Raw genomic sequence first — 23,019 nt, forward strand, 5'->3', positions numbered from 1 at the left:
TCCCTTGCCCAGCTGAGTTTCTTGCTGCTTTTTGCATTCCATCCTTTTTTATACCAGGAGTAAGCTCCTCAAATTTTTCTACCTCCACCTTTTTCTTTGTAGGCCAGATGTAGATTAATCACTTAATAATTTTCTTTAGTGGGCAGGAAGGAGAATTTAGGAAAGTGATTTGCTAAGAATCCAGTTTGAAGGAAAAATAGGTGCATGGTTGTCCTTGTATCGCCTGCGCTGCTCACACGTCTCTAGAGCCTCATCTGCTTCCTCTGCACCAGTGCAGCACAAAGACTTTTTTTGTAGGTATAGTGCAAAAATTGATAAAAGAACCAGTTGAAATGAAGTCTGTATAACACAGGTCCACATGTGGATTTAATTGGCAAAGACAGTAGTTTGTGTTATTTTTTAAACTATGACTAGGATCTATCCGGGAAGAAAGTATGAACATGTATACAGATGCAGTGTGTCCTGAAGACCTTTCAGTTGATTTGCTGTTATTATTTGTTAAGCATACCAAGGAAAAAACACATTTTTCCTGCTGGAAGAGCTGACACCTTAAACAAAACTGAAACAGACTAGAAGAAGCTGATAAATTTTGGCGGTGTTAGTACTTGTGTTGCTGTTGGCTAAGTTCTAAGCACCCTGTGAACAGAATGTCTGTAAGAGGCCAGGTGTGTAGATCCCGGGGTGGAATCTGTGCCTCGAAGGCAGAATGATGGTAAAGACACTTCCTGGAAGGAGTTACACATCTTTTTATTTCTAACAGCCTGGTTACCTAAGTTGTCCTTTGCAGTGGGATCCAGGGATGGGGGGATCTCTTGATCTGTGGTGAGTGCCGTGCAGTCCTGCAGGATTTGCTGCCTCAGCGGGAAGCTCTGGTGCCCGTCAGGACTGCGGGTCCACGAGCCGCAGGCGCGTTGGACAGCGTCTCGCCCGAGCGCCACGGGAATCCTGCCGTGAAGCTCCTGGAGAGGCGAGAGGCTGGACGGAGCTGTCCGGAGCGGCTGCCGCTGAGCAGGGACACGGCCCCGGCGTCCCCACAGGACAGCCCGTTCTCAGCAGGGTCCCGCGGCTCCGCCAGCATCACGCCAGAAGAGAATCTGGCCCTGTGTTTGTCTTCAAGACACCTCCCAGGACTGTGCTCCCATAATGACTTGATTTTGGGCACTATGTAATTGACCTCAGTTAAACTACTGCCTGGGCAAGTCAGCTGCAGTGACTCATCCTGGTAGGTGATTTTAATCCATAGTGTGTCTCACCATATTGGTGTGACCTGGCCACTGAACAACCTCATAATGCCTGTACTTTGTCGGTTCACATCCCAGTTTGGAAGATTACAAGCTTCTCATCAGGTTCAACTGAACTGTCAGGCTTCTAAATATACATATAATAGGCTTATTGTTTATAGAGATTGACATATGTACTTGTGTATGTATTTACACATATACACTGATTATTGTGTGCGTATGTACATACGTTTATGGCATATAAATATAAACATACACACACTGATAATGGTTTTTTAAGAATAATTAAAGAAAACAACATGCATGTGCTGTCGTAAAGTAACTTCAAAAATGAAAAGGGAAATAATTGTTTTCCTGGAACTAATATTTCTGTGGTTTTTGGTTTGGTTTGGTTTGGTTTTGGCATACTACATAAGAATGTGACTCATGTTTTTGTGGAACACAATTTAAAAACACACAAACAAGATGTGAATTTTTACAGCTGAGCTTCAAAACTGTCTTTCCAACTTAGCACCTTTAAAAGATGAGCTAAATATAAGAGGTGTAATTACTCCTCCCCATTTGCTGTAGCTCTGCTCTCCGGTTGTATTTTCTATTTCGACTCTGCTCTGCATGCAGTGTGACCTTTGGAAGACATGAGTGAACTCCCCAAGTACGTTGGCAGTGCGTGGCCACACGAGATCCAGATGTGAAGGTCTGAAATGTGCTCCCAGCAGCAGCTGGTGTCCCGGCACCGTCCGGCCCGGCCCTGGCGGGTGTTTGGCGGCTGGCTCTGGGCCGCAGGGCAGCTGTGGCGGTGCGGGCTGTGCGCGGCAGGAGGCTGTTGTGCGCGGCAGGAGGCTGTTGTGCGCGGCAGGAGGCTGTTGTGCGCGGCAGGAGGCTGTTGTGCGCGGCAGGAGGCTGTTGTGCGCGGCAGGAGGCTGTTGTGCGCGGCAGGAGGCTGTTGTGCGCGGCAGGAGGCTGTTGTGCACAGCCGCGGGGAGCGCGCGTTTGTCTCTGGATAGCTCCGCATTCTGCTCGGCTTCAAAGGAGATAAGCACGGGGGTGGGGATGAAATGATAACAGCTGGCTGGAACAGGGTTTGTTTTCCATAATGAGGTCATTTAGCCAAGCCATAGGATAAAAGAAAGCCTTCACATTTTTCCAGCTCTTCTGAGAGCTTTTGGAACAAGCTTGATAAGATCCAGGCACCCTTCTGACTTGTAGTAGTTTCTGATGGCATTCTGTCTCTGGAGGGCCACCATATCAAACTAAGCTTTTCTATGAGCAAGTTCTGTCAGAGATTTCACAGTATGCATTTTTCGTCTTCCGCAGCTTGGGGAAAGCATGTACCGACCTCTAGGATAAATCTAGAGACAGAAGTAATTAAGTCTCAGGTGGTTTCTGGTGTTTGTGTGTGTATTAATATGTTTGTGTGCAGCATCAAGGGACTTCCCCATCTCTGATTTGGGACAGTTTTGTGCTAACGCAATATCCAATGAAAGCTATGATAGCGATTATTCACCTCGATTTAGAATGAAAGCAATTAAAACACTTCCCACAGTAAGATATGCCCATAAGGATGAAATGCTCTCTCCCTCTCTCTTTAATTTTAACAAAATTCAGAAATACATAATTGGTTTCCCATTTGCTATTTCCCTCCTGTTTGTCCTTTCTCTTCTCTCTCACGTCGTGCCTTGTTCTCTCTTCCCGCTCTGTCGCAGGGCTGTCTTTTCACTCAGGCGCTGGGTATTATGTCCTCTTGCCACACATATAAGCTGGACCCACTGCAGGATTTACTTGCTGCTTTAAGCAAATCAGTCATTTCTGCCTGTTGTTGGGAGGGAGATTAGGATGGGCACATTACAACCAGGTGATCAGGAAGCAGGAAAAACGGTCCAAGCTTTGTTGGGAAAAGATATCTGGGGGCAACCACTTGAGAAACAAGGTGATCTAAGTGATCTGCAAACCTATGCACTAAAGGCATAGGAGCCATCACTGACTTTGATGTTGAGGAGACGCATCTTTCTGGACCTCCAGCCATCATTTGTGGCACAGACCAGACTTTGTGGAAGCAAGGTTTGCGCTCGAGTTTGCCTTAGCAACTGGCTGTTTAACCCGCGTGCTGTGTGTGATCTGCATGAATTAAAGTGTGCCTTTCATTGAGTGTTCAGGAGTAGAATCCATGAACAACTTGTGCTCAAAATAAGGATTGCTCCCCTCAGGTCTGTATTACACAAGTGAGAGTGGGTCACCAAGCCTCCTGTGGAGATCCAGACTATGGCTATTTCCATGAAAATAAAAACGGATCTTGATTCCTGGTTCTTGTCAAGGAACTGAAGTGACTTGTCTCAAAATAGAATAGCAGCTCCCCGCAGACACAGTGTAGTGTTATGTAGAACACAACCGTAAGGAGCCCGTGGTGCTTTGGGGCCAGCAGGTTGCCCATGGCCACCGTGGCACGGCCGGGCGCGCTGGCCCTGAGCACAGAACCGCAGCTGCACCCGGGCGGGGAAGGGCTGACAGCAGCGGGGTGCCATGCGGGGATGGAGGGGGCCCAGCACCCTGGAGGCCTTTGGGTCAGGTTTCCTCATTTCTCGGATCTGAATCTGTCTGAATTTGGGCTCATGCCTAACTGCTTTATGAGGCATCTCAAGCTGTGTAAACAGTAAGGCAATAATGGCAGATCACAAGGCACTCTTCACAGACCGTGCAGAATAGCCTACGAGCCAAGCAATATGCTCTCTCTAAATGATACAGTGCTTCATGCAGACAGAAGTATTAATCACCCCGGGACCTGACACGATCTGATGGAAGAAACTGTTATTAATGTTATCTCCCTTGGAAGCATTTGCAATGGTAATAGTAATTTTAATAAAGCCAGAACAAAATAAGCTGGGTTGGCTGGTTTTGTGGCAAATAGGAACCCTGCGAAAGGAAATACGTAAATAGACTAATTCATGAAGGAGGTGGACCAGGTTTCTGTACTGACAGCTCAGATGTGACTCGGGGGGGCGGAACTTTTTGTTTTAAAGGTTGTATTTGCTTCATCAATCGTCAAAATTGGGTTAAAATTCTAATTCAGTTATCATGTTCTTGTTGCTGTCCAGAGACTGAATGTATTAGAGGGACTTTATGTACAATTTCTGCCACAAGCAATTTACTATTATTTTGTTATTCTAATCCAGCTGGTTCCCATGGAGTCTCTGAAACTAAATCATATCAAAAGAAGATGAATATTAACAGTCCTGTATCTCTCAGGAGAGCTAATAAAAGAAGGGAGATCTCATGCCTTGGTTCAGCACAGGGCGCTATGGAACGGCCATGAAGTGTTGACATTAGTTCTCATAATTGCAAGTTCAGTTATTTACTGCTCAGCTTGAGCACAGGCCTTTTCTGCACCTGTGCCAAGACCCAGCAGGATTACAGTGGAAGACATGAATGTATAAGCTAAACAATGAGGTGTGTGGCAGAACTGTCATCAGGGTTTAGTAGCAAACCAAAGAGCCAAGAGCAGTGCGTTTGATTCCTTCCTTTGTTACGTGCTGATTTGCATGTACGTGCGGTCTGCCTGAGTATTGTATACCATTTAACAGTGAACAAACAGACAAACTGGAGCAACGTTTTTAGGCAGATGGCAAATTGCCCAGCGTTTTTTGAAATATTAAAACCATGTATGGGTTTAGTCAGCTGTGAGTACCCAGCGTGAGACCCTGGAGCTGGGCTGGTGGCTGTGGTGGGAGCGAGTCCACCGCTGCTGGGTTACTTTCCCAATGGGAGAACCACAGTCAGACATTTGGCTTTAGAATTTCTCAGCCAAAAGGAGAAAAAGTAAATTAAACTGTAGAAATTGAGACATTTTGAAACTTTTCTTTCTGGACCAACTCTCTTTGGTAGAGGTATGAACTAAAGAGAAAATGTAGGCTCCTCTCATACTTGCAAGATGAACAGAAAATAATTACCCACATATGAATTATTTTACCCCTGCAAAGGGAAAGGTAAGACCCCTTTTTAGTTGCTTGTGTGACAAAATGCTGGTAAGAAATTCTGAGAAACCTCTTTCCGTGGCTACCTCTGTTCCAGAACGAATCATTTGAGTGGGGAGGTCGTGGTACATGGTATCGTTCCAGCCTCTGCACGTCGGTGCCTGAGATGGCAGCAGTGACTGTGTATTGTTTCCTGGTGGCTCCTTGGCCTGTAGCCGGCTGGCGGGGGGCAGGCTCCCCTTTGCCTTGCTCAGCTTTTCCTTGGCCCTTGTTCTCCTGCACGAGTCCTCATCTGACTGTCACTCAGCCAGGCGTTGTCCGAGTAGGTCTGCAGTGGCTGGTTGCCTGACGTGCTGTCTAAATTCTGGGACAGGATCGGTGACCACAGAGCGACGTACAGAAAGGGCGGAAGGCCTGCGGGCAGCGTGGCGTCAGGATGAGCGCGTGCTCTGGAGTCCAGGCCTGTCTCAGGAACAGGCTGTGTGGTTTTGATACTCCGGACCAAGCACACACTGGGAGCAGGCGGCAAAAAGAAAGGCAAAAATTAGGCACAGACCTACTCTACATTTCTTTTATTGGTCTAGTCTTAAGTTGAAGGGCTCAACTCTTGTGCTCCTGTTGGAGCTGTCCTTCCCTTTTCTTTAAAACCCCCTTCTCCCTCCCCTGAGTTGTGACATGAGAACTGCTTTGCCTTGCCTTTCAAGAGGGAACGCAGCTCCTCCATCCCCTCCCAGCCTCTGCCACCTCCAGCGGCTGCTTCGTGATCATCAGACTTCAGCTGGAGCAGTCAGCAAAGGAAAGAGAAACGCCTCCCCGGGCTGACGGGAGCCGCGACAAACGCTCCGGCGCCGGCACTGCCGCAGCTCGCTGCTCCCTGTGTTCAGATAGGCTTGCTGCATACGTAACAGCAACACGTCCATGGTGTTGAGAGTCTGTCTTTACCTTGCAGTAATTTATTATCCTATTATCGCTCATTTTAAACATCTGTGCTCAGCACTTCCTTCCTTGTAGCACTGAAATACTAAGCGTTCATAAAGCTTAACCATCAGCCATAAACTCAATAAACTGCTGTATGCACTAATGTGGTATTAAAACCTTTATTTGGGTGATTTATTTTAGGCACAGATGTGACAAAGGAGCCCAGGCTGCTTGCTTTTATTTCTTTTTTCTACTGCTGTAACACTTGCAGTGATTAGTTGGCATTTTAAAATGTGTTTGGCTTTTGGGGTGTGGGGGGTGTTGTTTTTATTCTCAGACAGACACGTGTAACCCAACAGAACTGAGAAGCTAAAAAGTGATGTATTTTTTACAGCTGGAATCTTAGTAACTATGCAATTAACTGACTCCCTGCTTCCCATTACTCAGTGCTTGCCTACAATGAGGCAACACTTGCAGATCCCCTGTTCTTTTCATACAGACTGTGGTGGGGTCAGGACTTGAGCAGTGTGTGATCTGGATGGACAGGGATCCCTGGGGGCAGGAAGGGTGGGGAGGGAGAAATTGAGTCTTTCAGCTCAGGTTTCCAGTTCATACCTGACTGGTCTCTAGATGACTGAAGGTGGCATCAAACAACAGGTTGTCTCTCTCAGCCTGGGTGAGACTAATGCAGTGAGTAAGTTTGTAACACACTATGAAGGCACGGGAGAAGATGTGCTTAGCTTCAGCATCGTAAGAACATCAACAGCCGTGGCCCCAGCTCAGGCCAGCGGCTCTGTGTCTTCTACCTGGTTGGCCGAAAAGCGGATGAAGAACAGGCAGGTGGGAGTGCAGTGAGCATGTTGTTGTTCTCCCCAGGAATCACAGAACCATAGAATCCAAGTCCAAGTGAGGGCAAGACCTTCATAGTGGGGTGAGAAGTGAAAAGAACCAGGAACTGAAATCCTGGATGGAAAGTCCCCTGGTCTTAGAGGAACATACGATACATGGCTGGATTATAAAACTGCAGCTGTGGGTGAGCAGCCCTACCTCTTTCTGCAGCTTTAATTTCTATTGAATTTTGTTTTGCAGAACAAAGCAGAACACGAAGTAGCCTCTTGAAGCTTTCGTATTGCAGTGAAATTCATTAAAACCTTCTTGGTTTCTTTATAATGACCCTGCTTAATGGTTGACTACATTTACTGTTGCCCTCTAGCGCCTTCGGCAATTGCCTCAAGACATAAACACATTCATATATATCAGCGCAAAGCCAGACAGAGGTCACTGCAAAGGGCACAGTCAGCTACTGGTCTTGGCTGTGAAAGCTCTGTCCTTCACTATTGAGTGTTCAGGGAAACTTAACTTTCTTCTCTTTAGAAGTCACCTGTGAGCCCTTTTCCCTTCAAGAAAAGGCCAAATACAAGATAATACTGATGAAGTATGGAAGAACCATGCCTGTGTACAGGACAAGCAATCAGTGTTTGCCAGGGACACTTTCTGAATGGGCAGTTATTATCAGCCAGCCAAACTGTGCATTCCCAACGTGATCCTGAAGAGTTCTTCTGAACCTTGAATGTGTGAAATCCAGATGCAAGCCATGACCTGGTATTTATCAGTCAGCCCAGGGCTGAGGAACATACTGGAAGTCACAGATCTGCATTGTGCTTGTCACAGGTTCAACTTTCCATCATGTTAAAATTGATCCTTTGATAGCTCCTGCAAATACAGAGCTGTGGTCAGTGCTTGCGGTTCTGCTGTGGATGTATTTGGTCATGGTCAAAAAGCATGTCAGCTGCTAGGAGTGTTTAGAAGAGGGAGAAGCAGTGAAGCAAACCTCATTACTCCAACAGAAAAAGCAGCGTCGTGGTCACGCCATCAGTGCCACGGCCCTGCCCTGTGTCGGAAGAAGGCTAGAAAACTAGAAAACTTGCAGAGTAGATGAGACAACCGAATCTGTGGAGTGACTTTGGCAATCCCAGCATCTCCGTTCCAGGGTGAGGACACCTGGTTTGTTTCATTGTTTTTTAGACAGTGTGTTCAGCTCTCCTCTGATAATAGAACAGAAGATGGCAAATTAAACTAGAAGATATTAGATTTAAAATAGACAAAAGTGTTCTCAGTAATTGCTTTCACACAATGTATAGTGAAGCCATAGTAAGATAAGAAGTTTAACTAGATTCAAAAATGGATTAGGCACAGCCATGAAAGAAAAATCCACCAAAGACTTTAAAACAAATATGTCATTTTTGTCTACAAATGAGCTACAAGATGCTGCAGAGTGAGAGTATTAGTGGCTGGAAGTCTGCCCGGTGGAAAAGGACCTGGGCGTGTTGGTCAAGAGACAGCTGAACATGGAGCAGTGTGTGCCCAGGTGGCCAAAAAGGCCAACAGCATGCTGACCCTGAGGTGCTGGAGCGAGTGGAGAGGAGGGACCGGAGCTGGTGAGGGGCTGGAGCACAATGTGATGGAGCGGCTGAGGGAGCTGGGGGTTCAGCTGGAGAACAGGAGCTGAGGGGAGACCTTCTGATCTCTGAACTGCCTGAAAGGAGCTTGGAGCCAGGGGGGTCGGGCTCTGCTCCCCAGGAACAAGCGCCAGGAGCAGAGGAAACGGCCTCAAGTTGCGCCAGGGGAGGTTGAGGTTGGATGTGGGGACAATTTCTTCCCCAAAGGGCTGTGGGGCATTGGAACAGGCTGCCCAGGGCAGTGCTGGAGTCACCAGCCCTGGAGGGCTGGACAGACGGACATGAGGTTCTCAGGGCCATGGGCTAGTACCAGAGGTATGTTATGGTTGGACTCGGCGATCTTTAGGGTCTCTTCCAAACAAAATGATTCTCTGGTTTTACAGGCTGTAAATAGTCAGTGCTTTTCCACAGAGGCAAACTCAAAACCCTGGTTCAAGCTGTGTACTGGTTATCCACTTCTCCCCTTCCACATGATCTACCTGTCTGCTTAACGTACCAAGAGCTGCCTGCATCCTACTTCCAGAGGCCCAGCACAGTGTATGTCAAGCTTATTTAGTAACCTTGAGATCCAGCAGCAAAACCTACAAAGAGCTACCTACATGAAGTAATCGCACCGAAGATGCCAGCAGCTTCCTTGACTCCTTGAGGAGGCAGGACCAGCAGGATGGAAAACTGACCCTGACATGTCCAGTACTGAAACACATCCTGCCAGCTCACCTCATGATGCTGGTGAGAGGGGTCAGCAGAGAGAGGTTAGAGAAGGTGCAGATAAAGGGTGGAAGAAGAGCCGTGGGAAACTGGGAATTGGGAGCTGAAATTTTTTCCAACCTGACAATCAAACAGCATCCACAGTGCCCCCTTCCTCCTATGGATCTGTTCAGAGGGCTGGCCTTCCTCCATACCACCCTGGTGCCTGGTGAAGGAAACTGCTGCTTGAGGACTGGCGTAATCAAGTGACTGCACTGAAGACATCTGCAGAATGATCACTTGTTGAGGGACAGCTTGGTACTTGCCAAGGTGATCTGCGATGCATCAAGGATATTCTTGCCTGTTGTCAGTAGCCTTTGTTGTGGTGGGAAACGTCTTTCAGAGAAATGGATCTCAAATCAATAGCCTTGTAACCTTAGGGTTATGATCTTAGATGTGAGGATGAATATGGAAAAATTATTGGCATCAGAAGTTTCTCTAATTGCACTGAGCCATCTTAGTAACCAGTGTGGAAATGTCCACATAAAATTCCTGGCTCTTGTGACTTTTCACCCCACTATGAAGGTCTTGCCCTTACTTGGACTTCCATATTCATGAGCATGCGGTTATGCCCAGGAATTCAATATGCTGGTGATGACCCCTAGTTCCGGTGCACTCCTCATTGCTGTGTTGGTTTTTGTTTCAAAGCACAGGTGGTTTATTTGTGTGCTGTGTTACATGGTTTTTGATCACAAATTAATAACAGCTAGCAAGATGAACAGTAACCCTAACATAGAGCTAAAAGTCCTGCAGCACTTTACAGACATTAGTGAAGCCTCAACATACCCTTAGCAGATGAAGGTTTGTTGGAAAGAAGTTAACTCAAAAGTCAGTCAGGATGGTTATTTGTTTGGGGATACAGGTTGGGATCCCTGCAGGATTTGTCCTGTGGGACACCCAATATTTGAAGTCATCTTCACTTCAGCATGCCCAGCTTTGAACAGCTAGTTGTCTCAAAGACGAGGTGCAAAACCGTAGTCTGTTGGTCACAGTTCTGATCTGTGTGAGTTGGCCGAGCAGCCTCCCATGCAGACCGAGGGCCTGGGAGCAGTGGAGTTGCAAGGTTTGATGTTGGAAGCTCGTGCGTGCGGAGAAGCTCTGAAGTTGTTAAGCATTTTCACTTGCGGTCCCGATAGAGCGTGAGGCTGTGCTCTTGGAGCTCCCAATCAGCCACCAGTCAATGACTTTTTTTTGCATTGCACAGTGGCCTGAACCGTGTTTAACATTTCCACACCTGAAAGACATTCAAATGAGCACTGGTCTGAGAGATGCTCCATAGTCTTGTCGTGAGACCGAGACGGGGAGAAGCGAATGATCTCAGCATTTATTCTTCCAGACTGAGCCTGGATTGTGTCTGTTTCATTTAATAAAATATTGTGATTTACACAGGGAAAAGAAAAGGTGAAAAAAAGACTCCAAGTGCAGACCAAAAAATGAGACCATGAAGATGATTTCCTGAAAAGCGATAAGATAACGTGCATTTTGCCCAGATGGTTATGAATATTAACCATTGCTTTTGTCAGATGTGAGTTACTCCACCTCTCTGCCACATTTCCTGTATGATCGGAGGACCCACAATGACAAGCCAGAGATGTGGCACTGATTAACTTCCCCTCTCGTCATACATACGGTATGAGTTTTTGAAATGTGCTGTAAGATATATTGCAAGGATTGAAGACTGGCTGAATCTTGGAAGGAGCTCGTGCCCTTTGTCGTGATGCTTATGGGTGATGAAAAGGAACAATTCATTTTTTCATCCATTAATGCTGCCGTGCAATGAAAGATCATGGCGTCAAACTAATGTTTTTCTCATTGTACTTTTAAAAATCTCTATAATAAGAAGATTGACTGCAATATATATTATGAAGCTTATTAAAGTGCTTTCAGTGTTTGGTTTCTATAAAAGAAAATCCCACCTCCTAACTCTTAAACTGACTCATTGTAAATGGAAGAAAACCAGATCAATTCCTTGTTCAGGTCTGGGAAGCTGATAAAGCTGGGATCAGATCTGAAAAAACAGCAGTGTGATAGGTTTGCCTCATGCCTACAGCAGACACAAACAGTAGGAGCAGCATCTTTGCGTGCGTGTGGCAGACCTGGTGCTGGGGGAAGGTCCTGAGGCCGCGGGATGGTCCATGCAGGACAGCACGGTCGCCTCCAGCCGGCCGCCACGGCTGTTGTTTCAGTGAAGAGGTGTGTTTGGAGCTGTAATTGTTCATGACATGCAAGCATTTTCCTATGGCTATACTAAAAATAACCAACAAAATGAATACCATTAATGTAACAACTGAGGATGACTGCACACTCTTGTCTTAGTTCTGGCCTGTTTCGGAGCACAGGGCTTTTAAATTCCAGATCAAGGCATGGTAGTAGAGAATTATCTAGATGTATGGACCCTTGTGGTATTGGTTTCCATTTTGCAGCCTGATATGTCCTGTGCACCTCCAGGCAGTCCGTACTGGAACAGTTTTGAACCTGGAGTTAAAATAGGTGAAGCACGTTGCTCACGTGCTGCTAGGTTTTCCTTGTCAGCATTAGGCAGTGCAGAGGGCGGTGGGCTCTGGGCTCCTGATGTGAACCCTGGGGAACAAGGTCTTCCCCATAGAGGAGGTACTTCCCCAGCAGGCAGGGATGCACTTGTGTCAAGAAATGCCCTCCAGCTCCACCCCGCCCTGCATGAAGAGCGCAGCCTGTCTGCATCCCAGCAATGCCACCGTTTGTGATAGAAGTGGAGTGATCAGTAGCATCCCTCTCTGTTCATCAGGGACAGCAGATTTATCCAGACAGGTCAATGTACAGAGGTATTTGATTGGAAGTATTTCAGCTGGCTGGGGATGAGGCAGACGAGAGATGCACACTGACAGCAAGGCTCGCTGCTGGCGTTCCTGGGCAGCACGTGGTGACCTGGTCTGAGTGCCTCCAGGCCCCAGCACCTCTTCACGTTGAGTTAATCCTCCCCCTGAGAATACACCAAAACTGCATTTCCAGCAGCAGCTTTCTCTTGCCTTGTAACTCCCAGGAAATCTGGAACAAGAAAGGGGGATAAATCCTGTAAGTAGTGAGATGGATTAACGTATCAGCAAATCAGGTAACTGTTTGGAGGAGGAGTCCTAGGTCTGCGATTGCTTGTCTTTCTAGTGTATTTGCTGGCTTGTACATGGTTACAGTATCATTAGAAACAATCAGAAATAGGCCCAAATCCAAGCAAGATTTGGATCTAATTGGAGACTAGATCATCTGATATATCTTGTGATACAGGACTCCTACATGTATGTGTATGGGAGGCAAGTGTATTTGAATGTTGTATTTCTCCCCGTCTAGTTATATGTAAAAATCCATATAGCTGCTGTCTGCAGGAGCAGCCGCTGCTCCCAGGAAGGGACCTGTCGTGGTCTTTCACGAGGGATGCGTGCAAGCTATGCACAACAGAGACTTAATGGCTTTCTTTTCAGCCCTTTGGTTTGCTTGAAATAGAAGTGTTCCATCTGAAATGATGTGCCAGCTCTTTGTGAGAAAACACAGTGACCATTGTCCAAAGCAGATACCCACACCCATACCTGGAGGAGGCAGAACCCGCACCCAGCTTTAGTAGAGATCCCACGGGTCCTGGATCTCGAGCCCCAGTTGCCAACCAACTTTTGTCGTAGCTGTGTAAACACCATCAAGTAACCAGCCTTTGAAAGCTAGTTAGTGTCAGTTGGAAATGCCACTCCAGAGGCACACTCCTGTGAGTACTGTGAAAAAGTTCTGTCTATACTGTGTTCTCCTTGTTTCTGTAGCTCGTAATTTTCACTTCGTATTGAACTCCTCCCTAGAGCTGTAGAATTTCACTTGGCTTTAAATGTTGCCTTTCCCGAGCAGAGTATGGATGAAATGAAGTCTGTGATAAAAATCAAGAATTATTAGCCTTTCTCAGCTGTCCCCAAGACTCGAGAGGGAAGATTATTTGAGTTACCACATCAGTCAATGCGCTTGCAAGAGTCCTAAAACTTAGATGTGGTTGGGTAGGGGCCTGGTGGCAGACATTTGCACCTAGTGCTTCAGTAAAATCCAAATGTATTAGTTTCCTTCACAGTGTTTTGATTCCGACTGTGTGGGATAAAAATAGAGAATTAAAACAAATTCGGGGGGGTGGGGGTAGAGAAGGAAGAAAAGAAAAAAACCAAGAAATATTGATGACAGAGCTGCTCGCGTAGCGAAACATTGCAGCGGTGCCGAGGCCGGGCCGGCGGTTCCGGCCCCGCGGGGGGACCCTGCACCTGGGGCACGTGGAGAGGTTTTCCGGGAGTTCTTTCCAGCTGCAGAAGTTAGAACAGATGTGCGTGATGTGTGATCCTCGTGTTGCGCACATGCTGTAAATTATCTATATTGGGCCAAAATCAAAACATGGTAAACTTCCACCTGGGTAGATCTGCAGCTGCTTTCCACTGGTCAGCATTTGATCAGACAGTGATACCCAGTGCTGAGCACCACCACTTTCCTGGGTGTCTGCTCAGGATTGCACCTATTCAAACCTTCTGAACAATGTTGAGAAGGACTGGAAAAACACGTAATCATTAAAGGACAAGCTGAGCCGTAGCTGGATTTAAAACAGCTCCAGGTGGGAGTCAGACCACACAGAGTCCTGGCTTTGTTAATGACAGCTGCCCGGGATGTATCTGTACCCGCCATCCTGCAGTGACATGCGGCAGTACAAGAAATAGCTGTGACCTGTGCTGCACTGTAAGCAACGTCTGCAGCTTCAGGGAAGTGAAGAATGCTGTGTCTGTTCCAGAATACGGTTCTGCTGTGTTCTACCCAGGAAAAGGTCCCCCAGTATCATTACAATGGTTGCAATACAGAGTGTTTGTGAATACGGGTGTATAGTCCTGCATCTGCACAAACTCACCATTTTGCAGAGCTAATGGCTGCAGCGACATGTTTGTAAGACATGGCTGCATCTAAAGTGTTCTAGGCTTTCTTGACCAAGTTTCAAACTCAGTTTTATTCCTGTTTCTGTATACCATTAAGCATAATGACAAAATCCATTGAACTGGCTCTTTAAGCTGAGTTTATGGCTGTATGGTATCTGTAGACAAGTGCAGAAAGCAGGCAGAGCATTCTGCTCTACTGTGACCTTTTAAAGTATCCTAAGGTATCCACATTTGCCTGGCCTTGTATGTCCCTGCCCCCAGTCTGCGTGGTCTGAAGCAGCTGCGAAGTCCTCACACAAAGGATTTTTTGCACTGGTGCAGATGTTGCTGTCTAGTAGCTCTGAGTTCACTGCGACACTGTGCACCAAAATCAAAAGCCTTCGTTCTCTGTTTCCCCAAGTCTAAAAGTTCTTACTGCTGCTCTTAGCTAAAGCTAACAAACACCCTTCAGCAAATGGCGCATTGCAGAAAGTTCATGTTTGGACCGTGTGTTCTATGAACAATGAGAAAACCTCATTTTTCCACTATTGCTGGAAAACACCAATGCTAAATCAACCAGAAAAAGCCACAAAGGTGAGGTGGGAAGCACAACTGGAAAGTGAAACTTATTCAACACAACCAGGAAAGCCTTCTTAATTTGCTATTTCATCATTTGAAGACACCGCTTTCATTCTGACAGCAGCGAGCCGGCAGAGCTCCCGACCTCCGCAGGCAATGCAGCGCTCAGCCCTGCTGCCCAGCACCTCCGCAGGCAATGCAGCGCTCAGCCCTGCTGCCCAGCACCTCCGCAGGCAATGCAGCGCTCAGCCCTGCTGCCCAGCACCTCTGCAGGCAATGCAGCGCTCAGCCCTGCTGCCCGGCACCTCTGCAGGCAATGCAGCGCTCAGCCCTGCTGCCCAGCACCTCTGCAGGCAATGCAGCGCTCAGCCCTGCTGCCCAGCACCTCCGCAGGCAATGCAGCGCTCAGCCCTGCTGCCCAGCACCTCCGCAGGCAATGCAGCGCTCAGCCCTGCTGCCCAGCACCTCCGCAGGCAATGCAGCGCTCAGCCCTGCTGCCCAGCACCTCTGCAGGCAATGCAGCGCTCAGCCCTGCTGCCCAGCACCTCCGCAGGCAATGCAGCGCTCAGCCCTGCTGCCCAGCACCTCCGCAGGCAATGCAGCGCTCAGCCCTGCTGCCCAGCACCTCTGCAGGCAATGCAGCGCTCAGCCCTGCTGCCCAGCACCTCTGCAGGCAATGCAGCGCTCAGCCCTGCTGCCCAGCACCTCCGCAGGCAATGCAGCGCTCAGCCCTGCTGCCCAGCACCTCCGCAGGCAATGCAGCGCTCAGCCCTGCTGCCCAGCACCTCTGCAGGCAATGCAGCGCTCAGCCCTGCTGCCCGGCACCTCTGCAGGCAATGCAGCGCTCAGCCCTGCTGCCCAGCACCTCCGCAGGCAATGCAGCGCTCAGCCCTGCTGCCCAGCACCTCTGCAGGCAATGCAGCGCTCAGCCCTGCTGCCCGGCACCTCTGCAGGCAATGCAGCGCTCAGCCCTGCTGTCCGGCACCTCTGCAGGCAATGCAGCGCTCAGCCCTGCTGCCCGGCACCTCTGCAGGCAATGCAGCGCTCAGCCCTGCTGTCCGGCACCTCTGCAGGCAATGCAGCGCTCAGCCCTGCTGTCCGGCACCTCTGCAGGCAATGCAGCGCTCAGCCCTGCTGTCCGGCACCTCTGCAGGCAATGCAGCGCTCAGCCCGGCTGCCCAGCACCTCCGCAGGCAATGCAGCGCTCAGCCCTGCTGCCCAGCACCTCTGCAGGCAATGCAGCGCTCAGCCCTGCTGCCCGGCACCTCTGCAGGCAATGCAGCGCTCAGCCCGGCTGCCCAGCACCTCTGCAGGCAATGCAGCGCTCAGCCCGGCTGCCCAGCACCTCTGCAGGCAATGCAGCGCTCAGCCCTGCTGCCCAGCACCTCTGCAGGCAATGCAGCGCTCAGCCCTGCTGTCCGGCACCTCTGCAGGCAATGCAGCGCTCAGCCCTGCTGTCCGGCACCTCTGCAGGCAATGCAGCGCTCAGCCCGGCTGCCCAGCACCTCTGCAGGCAATGCAGCGCTCAGCCCGGCTGCCCGGCACCTCTGCAGGCAATGCAGCGCTCAGCCCTGCTGCCCGGCACCTCTGCAGGCAATGCAGCGCTCAGCCCTGCTGCCCGGCACCTCTGCAGGCAATGCAGCGCTCAGCCCTGCTGTCCGGCACCTCTGCAGGCAATGCAGCGCTCAGCCCTGCTGTCCGGCACCTCTGCAGGCAATGCAGCGCTCAGCCCTGCTGCCCAGCACCTCTGCAGGCAATGCAGCGCTCAGCCCTGCTGCCCAGCACCTCCGCAGGCAATGCAGCGCTCAGCCCTGCTGCCCGGCACCTCTGCAGGTGTTTGCGTTGTCGCAGGGAAAAATGGAATGCGTGTTTCCTTAATAAAGAAAAATAGGTAACATTTTTAACATAATGAGAGAATAATTGTTTCCTCCTCTGGTGTATTCATTACACCTGATGAAGTTCTGTCATCATAATCTAGGTGCCAGGAGTTGATCTATTAGATTTACACTGCAATTCAGCGTTCATTAGCAGTATCATTACTTTAAAGCGTTTATAGAAATGGGGTGTCAGATTAATATTCTATTCTTTCAGTTTTGACCTTTTTTAGAAAAAAAAAAAAAAACCAAAACCCAACAGCGTAAATTTAAAAGCTGCATAATTAATTTCTCTCTCTGTATAGCCAGCTGCACAGTTTTTGAAATCTAATTCTGTGTGCACAATCACTGCTGTTTCTTCACCTGTGTCTGCAAAGAGAAGGCAAGACAGGCAGCCTAGCTTTGTTTTATAGCTAATTCCACTTCAGGTTCATGATGGTGAAAAATGTGGAGTAAGCAGAGTGGGATGATGATAAAAGCCTCTTTAAAAGTAACTGTTTTGGTTTAAATGGAAACAAAATGCTGCTGAATGACTCTGCTGCATCACATTTATGCACTTACTGACTGTTAGAAAATTCCATGTGTTGAGAATTCCTAGATTACCTTCCCTGGCGTGAATACAGTATTTTCACCGCTCTTGGCTTACAGCTGATTTCTTTCCCATAGCATACTTCTCCAGTTCTTTTGGGTGTTGATTCATGGAACGATTTGTACGCAACACAGAGTTTAGATAACTTTATTCCAGCTGTGATAGAGCAGGTAGGCAGGACCAGAAGCAGGATTAGAGCTGTTCTGAATCCGTGGTTGCTGGCCACAGCACGCTGGCGAGGAGGCTGTCGTGGGATAGGAGGGGTCTGAAGTTGTGTTACTGGATTGTCACACCGGGGCTTGGGATGACGTGGGCAGGACCCTGGCTGCAGTGTCACACCTGTGCACTCAGGACTGGGGTCTGGCTCCGGTTTGTCAGGCAGCTGAGCACCAGCCCCGCTGGTGCATGCCATCCTGCCCTCGCCCACGTGTCTCCACTGCTCTCCTTGGTATCCACCTCTCAGGGTGTTTCATCTCCATGGCGCGCTTGGTCTTTTGCACCTTACCTGAAGCGTGTGCTGCTAATCACAACAGGGGCCTTTGGGGTAGCACTGCGATCTAGTAATTCTAATAGGTAGTGTCCTACATGGCTGCTAAGAGAACCACGTCTCTGTGATTAATTAATCTTTTTAAACCTTATTACAGCCAGTAAATCTGGATGGATTATTTTACCCAGTTTCCTGTTTTTTGCCCAGTGCTATCTTAGTGCATATAAGTAAGTCTGCTTTTCTCTTTTCCATCTATTTTTCCGTTTCTTTTTCACTGGCTATCTGCTTCTTCAAATTAAGATACATTTCCGTAAGTATCACCATCCTCCTCCTGGATCAGTGTCTCAAAACATCACATAACTAGGTCTCAATGTCCTTGAATCATTGTGTTCTTTCCTTCCTCTACAATATAGATGAATGTTTTGGTCATTTCTCTCTAAGATGTCACTTTGTTCTACACTTGAGTTCAATCTTGAAGTTCATCTGTAAGCCCCTTAACAGCAAACGCACACAGCGGTCCCTCAGCAGAGTTTTCCTAGCTGTGCGGTACTTTGGCCCGTACATCGCCCCGTCCCTGCTGTTCTGCCCTAGGAATGATCCCGGTGGGTCCCTGGGGTGGCTGTTGTGCTGTGGGAGCAGCTGGTGAGCGGTTTTGGCTGTGAGTGAACACACGGCAGTGCCAGGGCCAGTGAGGCTGGGACAGCCAGTGCTGGCCTGGCACAGGATCCCTGCACCGGGCGGGCTGTGTGCGATCCCTGCACCGGGCGGGCTGTGCGGGATCCCTGCACCGGGCGGGCTGTGTGCGATCCCTGCACCGGGCGGGCTGTGCGGGATCCCTGCACCGGGCGGGCTGTGCGGGATCCCTGCACCGGGCGGGCTGTGTGCGATCCCTGCACCGGGCGGGCTGTGTGCGATCCCTGCACCGGGCGGGCTGTGCGGGATCCCTGCACCGGGCGGGCTGTGTGCGATCCCTGCACCGGGCGGGCTGTGTGCGATCCCTGCACCGGGCGGGCTGTGTGCGATCCCTGCACCGGGCGGGCTGTGTGCGATCCCTGCACCGGGCGGGCTGTGTGCGATCCCTGCACCGGGCGGGTGTGCACGACATCCCCACAGTCACAGGTGACACTGCTCAAAGCTGTGAGGGCTGACAGGGACACCAGCTCCAGGCGACTCTGGTGCCTTTAGAGTAGACAAGAACTAGAGTATCATGGAAGCAAGAGGAGCGAGCACGGGCTCGGAACTGGAGCTGTTGGGAGCTTTGCCCCTTGGCTGGCGCCCGGTCAGAGCCCGCTCTGCCTGTCTCCAGGTGGGCTGGGTCAGGAGGGACTTTCCTCTGCAGAAGAGCGAGCGAGGTGCTTTGCGTTCCCATGGTGCCTCTCATCGGCAGCCTTAAGTGCTCAGAAAAGCTCTTTATCGTGTTGACTACTGCTCTCGTCCTGCCTCTTTTGAAAGAAAGGATTTCTTATTCCTTGTTTCATCAGAAAATGAAGGCCCAGGCAGACTGGAAAGACTGACTCAGGGTCATGCTGGTGGAGGATCTAGTCCTATATTTGTGTACTTCAGAACTCTGCACAGGCACTATTTGTGCCTGCAGCTGTTCGTTAGTTGTGATGATCACACTCTGGTTTGCCCTAAGCACAGAGGCGGAAGGTCAGGCTCAGCTCTCATGGGTCGCCATCTCCCGCTGTAGTCAGTAGATCCTGCTGGCTGAAGTTCTCCCACGCTGATAGAGCATGGAGTAAGCTCTTTAAAAGATACTGACTTTCACATCATGATACTAAATGGAGGTTTAAATGTGTTTTACACCAAAGATTTTCAGGATAAATAATCCATGCTGCCTGCAGAATATATGGTCCTGAAGTACTCCAGATGGGTTTGTGCTGCTGAGGTTGTAAATGACATTTTCCCAGCTGGAATTGGGTCCCACTATGGGAATGTATTCCTGATTCCCAGATTGTCAATATCTCTGTTACGGAGAGGTGGTGAAGGGTATTGCCATTGCAGCTGTTGTGTTCATTTTCTCAAGGCAGCAGCAGGTCTGAGAAATCCCTTGTTTCGGGCCATGGGATGCAGGACACTATTAGCAGCCTGCATGGAGGCAGAGGTGCCTTTTCTTGACAGGATAGCTCATTCTAGAGAACAGCATTACTGTTGCAAAACTGCTTTTAGTTTAGTTCTTGTCCTTGGCAGCAAGTCTGGTCCCAGCTGGAGAAGAATGAAGAGTGTGGCTTGTGGGCAGTGGCTTCCCCTCCAGTACTTCAGAGGACACCTTGCTGAGAGGCGCAAGTGTGTTGCGTTCCAACGTTCAAACGTTCCCATGGCAAAGGACCGCACCAGTTGTTGTTGCCTGTGGCCTTACAGGACAGTTTTCCTTGGCATATGCCCCTCTCCTGGAGTCTCAGGACTCCCACCCGGTGCCTAAGGAGGTAAGTGTGACAACGCGGGTCACACCAGAGGTCTAGCCAGGCCAGCGTCCTGTGTCCCAGAGGAGCAGATGAGATGTGTAGGTAACGATCGTCTCCAGGCTCATTTCCTGTTCTCCACAGGTCTGTGGCTCCAGGATTTCCTGGAGACAGAGGAGTTTTATTCCCATTTGAGATCTGCTTAAGCTGTTGACATCCACCTGCCCTGTGGCAGGGAGCTCCATGACTTCATTATGTGAGCCGCACAGAACCAGCTCCCTTTGACTACTTGGACTTTGCAAAGAGAACTGGTATGTTTAACTCTCAAGACACCGAATTGTTGATGAATACTTGTGCTATTGTGTTCACATCCTTTTCTTCCACCATGGCAGAACTGCACTCCATCACAGGAGTCGTATCCATTTGCTCCCTCACAGGTGATCACAGAATCACAGTTGTCTGGATTCTGGCCTATTTATGGTCAGTACTTTAACAAGGTAAGATCTTAGGGCACTTAACAGAAATCCAATGTTTTGCATGCAATGAGGGAAAGGAGGGAGGGAGATACTTTTCTGTGGCCCACCACAAATGCAGTGCCTGGCTCCCATGGGGAGGGAGATTTTCTTAGCAAATGAAGGTGGATTGTTTTCTCCTGGTCTTTGAGGTCCTTGAGGTCCTCTTACTGGTTTCTTTCTCTCTCCCGTTCCTCTCCTCCTGCCCTGCAGATTTATGTAGTTTCACACAGCATGTCTTAGATAATGAGAATGAGTCTGCATGGGGAATAGCTAGACATGCACACCAATAAAGTGTTGTTTTAATGTTGGCAGTTTTCTGGCCCATATTAATTTATCACACTCTCCAGAGAGCACTTTGTTATGAAGATACCCTGTCAAATGCTTTGCCAGCTTTATTGAAAGGTAAAGAGCAAATATCTCCCAGAACTGGGGGAGAGAGTTATTGTTTTCAGAACCTGTGCAATTTGCTCTTTATTGAATATGTGCATTATACACAGTACAATTCTGTTTTATATAGTGGTTTCTCTGTGAGAATCTCTGTGTCCCCAGAGCTTCTAGTATTTAATACAACAAACATTCTATATGAACAATCATTGAAGATCACCCTTAGCAGCATCAAGAGGGTGAACTTAGCCCATGGGAAGAGACTCGTGAAGTCATTGATTCTGTGACCTTTAACTCCCCAAGAGGGCTCAGGAGCTAAGCAGACTGAAGAAGAGAACTTTGCTCACTGTCATTTTCCCTTTGCAAACTTGGGCCTCACAGAAGTGTTTCTCCTCCCCAGAAGCGTGTCCCTGTTCCTGGCCCTGCCATGTCCACCTCCCCTATGGCTGCAGGAGCCTGATGATGTGTTTGTCAGTGCATGGTGGAACCAGAGTCCCATGTGCACTAGACTGAAAGAAACAGGAACAAAACCCTTGGGGAGCGTGATGTAGCTGCCCAGAGCCCAAGCGTTTTCCCGTGCGGGAGCACAGACCTGCAGTGGCGGTGCTGGAGGCCCCGTGCAGAGGCTTCTCTTGGCCAGCATCCTCACCACCCGTGCAGCGAGGGGCTGGCCCTGCTGCCCACCTCAGCCTGCTGGTCTCATTTCCAATGGCACGAGCTCTAAGTGCAATGAACTCCAAAACTTTGGCCCACAGTCATTTAAGGTGCTCTCCTTTGGGAAAAAAAATGTGTATTTTTTAAGATCTCGTTAAAGTCTATTAATTCAGGAACTTACGGTGCAAACGCGCAGAGAGTTTTCCTGGACAACTTTCTTCTCCGTGAGCCACATGGTTGTCAGTCCCCTGGCAGAGCCAGCTCGCCTGGAGCCTGTTCTCCATTTCTCACTGCAGTGTGGGCTTCTCAGATAAGGGGAATGTGCATTTACTTAGTCACATCCGACTGTGAAACCTGTACATGCCTTAGCAGGAGCCATCCCTTAGCAGGCAGGTGTCACATGCTGAGACATAAGAGGATGGGCGACTGATGGCAGCACATCCTGGGCTACAAGCCATGAGCCTCACCAAGGGAGTGACTGCCCGTGCTTGTGGCCAGCAGATTCATTCCGAGTTCCTCTGTCATCCACTGCATCTGGCTGGTGAGACCGTGCAGCACAAAGGTGACATTCTCTGCCCATCTGAGGAGTTGCAGATAAAATCACCAGCTGCTTGCGCTGCTCCTGTCACTCCAGCCTGAGGTCACAGCCCAACCGTGAACGCAAGGGTGGGAGAAGAAGGCGGTATAGGCCGTCATCACACCAGGTCAGTGTACTTCCCAAAGCATCACCTCTGCACTTGGAGGCTGCACTTTGACCTTGGTGATACCTTAACTGATGTTTTATTTATTTCCTCTAGTGAAGTGGGGTCTCATTTCTCAACTGCACTGTAGTACTGCAAAATAATACATACTAAAAAATAAGTTTTTGCAACCAGGCGGGCCTGACAGCGCTGGTACTTATCATGCAGTGCTAATAGCAAATCACCATTTGAAAGGTCAGCACTTTCAATCCACAATTTCTAGCACTACAGCTTGTACCGTACTGTGCCATTTCAACCAACATGTTTCTCGTGGCAGGTATTTATTGGTGTGTCCTTCATTCTATTTAAAGATTCCTGTTTTGCTCCTTGAGAACCAAAGAGAAAAACAGGAGAAGTAGGGAAAAAAAATGATAAGGGATTGAAAGCCACAGCCTGTTTTAGACGATTGTTTACTACATGGCACTCCTTTGGCCCTCTGCATTGTCAGTCTCTGCAGGCTGTATGGAGCAGCTGGATGTCGAGGGTTTAGATTGCGGGGTGACAGTAAAACCCTGGCAGATGTATTGTTAACCCCGTCTCCCCCCCACTTCCCACTTTTGCCCCTCCCTCTCC

General features: G+C 49.0%; 1 protein-coding gene across 2 annotated transcripts in view; it reads left to right on the top strand.

Annotated features, from left to right (window-relative positions):
* Positions 1 to 23,019, top strand: part of LOC102087959 (dynactin subunit 2) — a 151,886-nt gene that overhangs the window by 108,062 nt on the left and 20,805 nt on the right. The gene's annotated exons all lie outside the window — the stretch shown is intronic.

The sequence above is a fragment of the Columba livia genome, chromosome 10 (genome assembly GCF_036013475.1).
Source record: "Columba livia isolate bColLiv1 breed racing homer chromosome 10, bColLiv1.pat.W.v2, whole genome shotgun sequence".
Lineage (NCBI taxonomy): Eukaryota > Metazoa > Chordata > Aves > Columbiformes > Columbidae > Columba > Columba livia.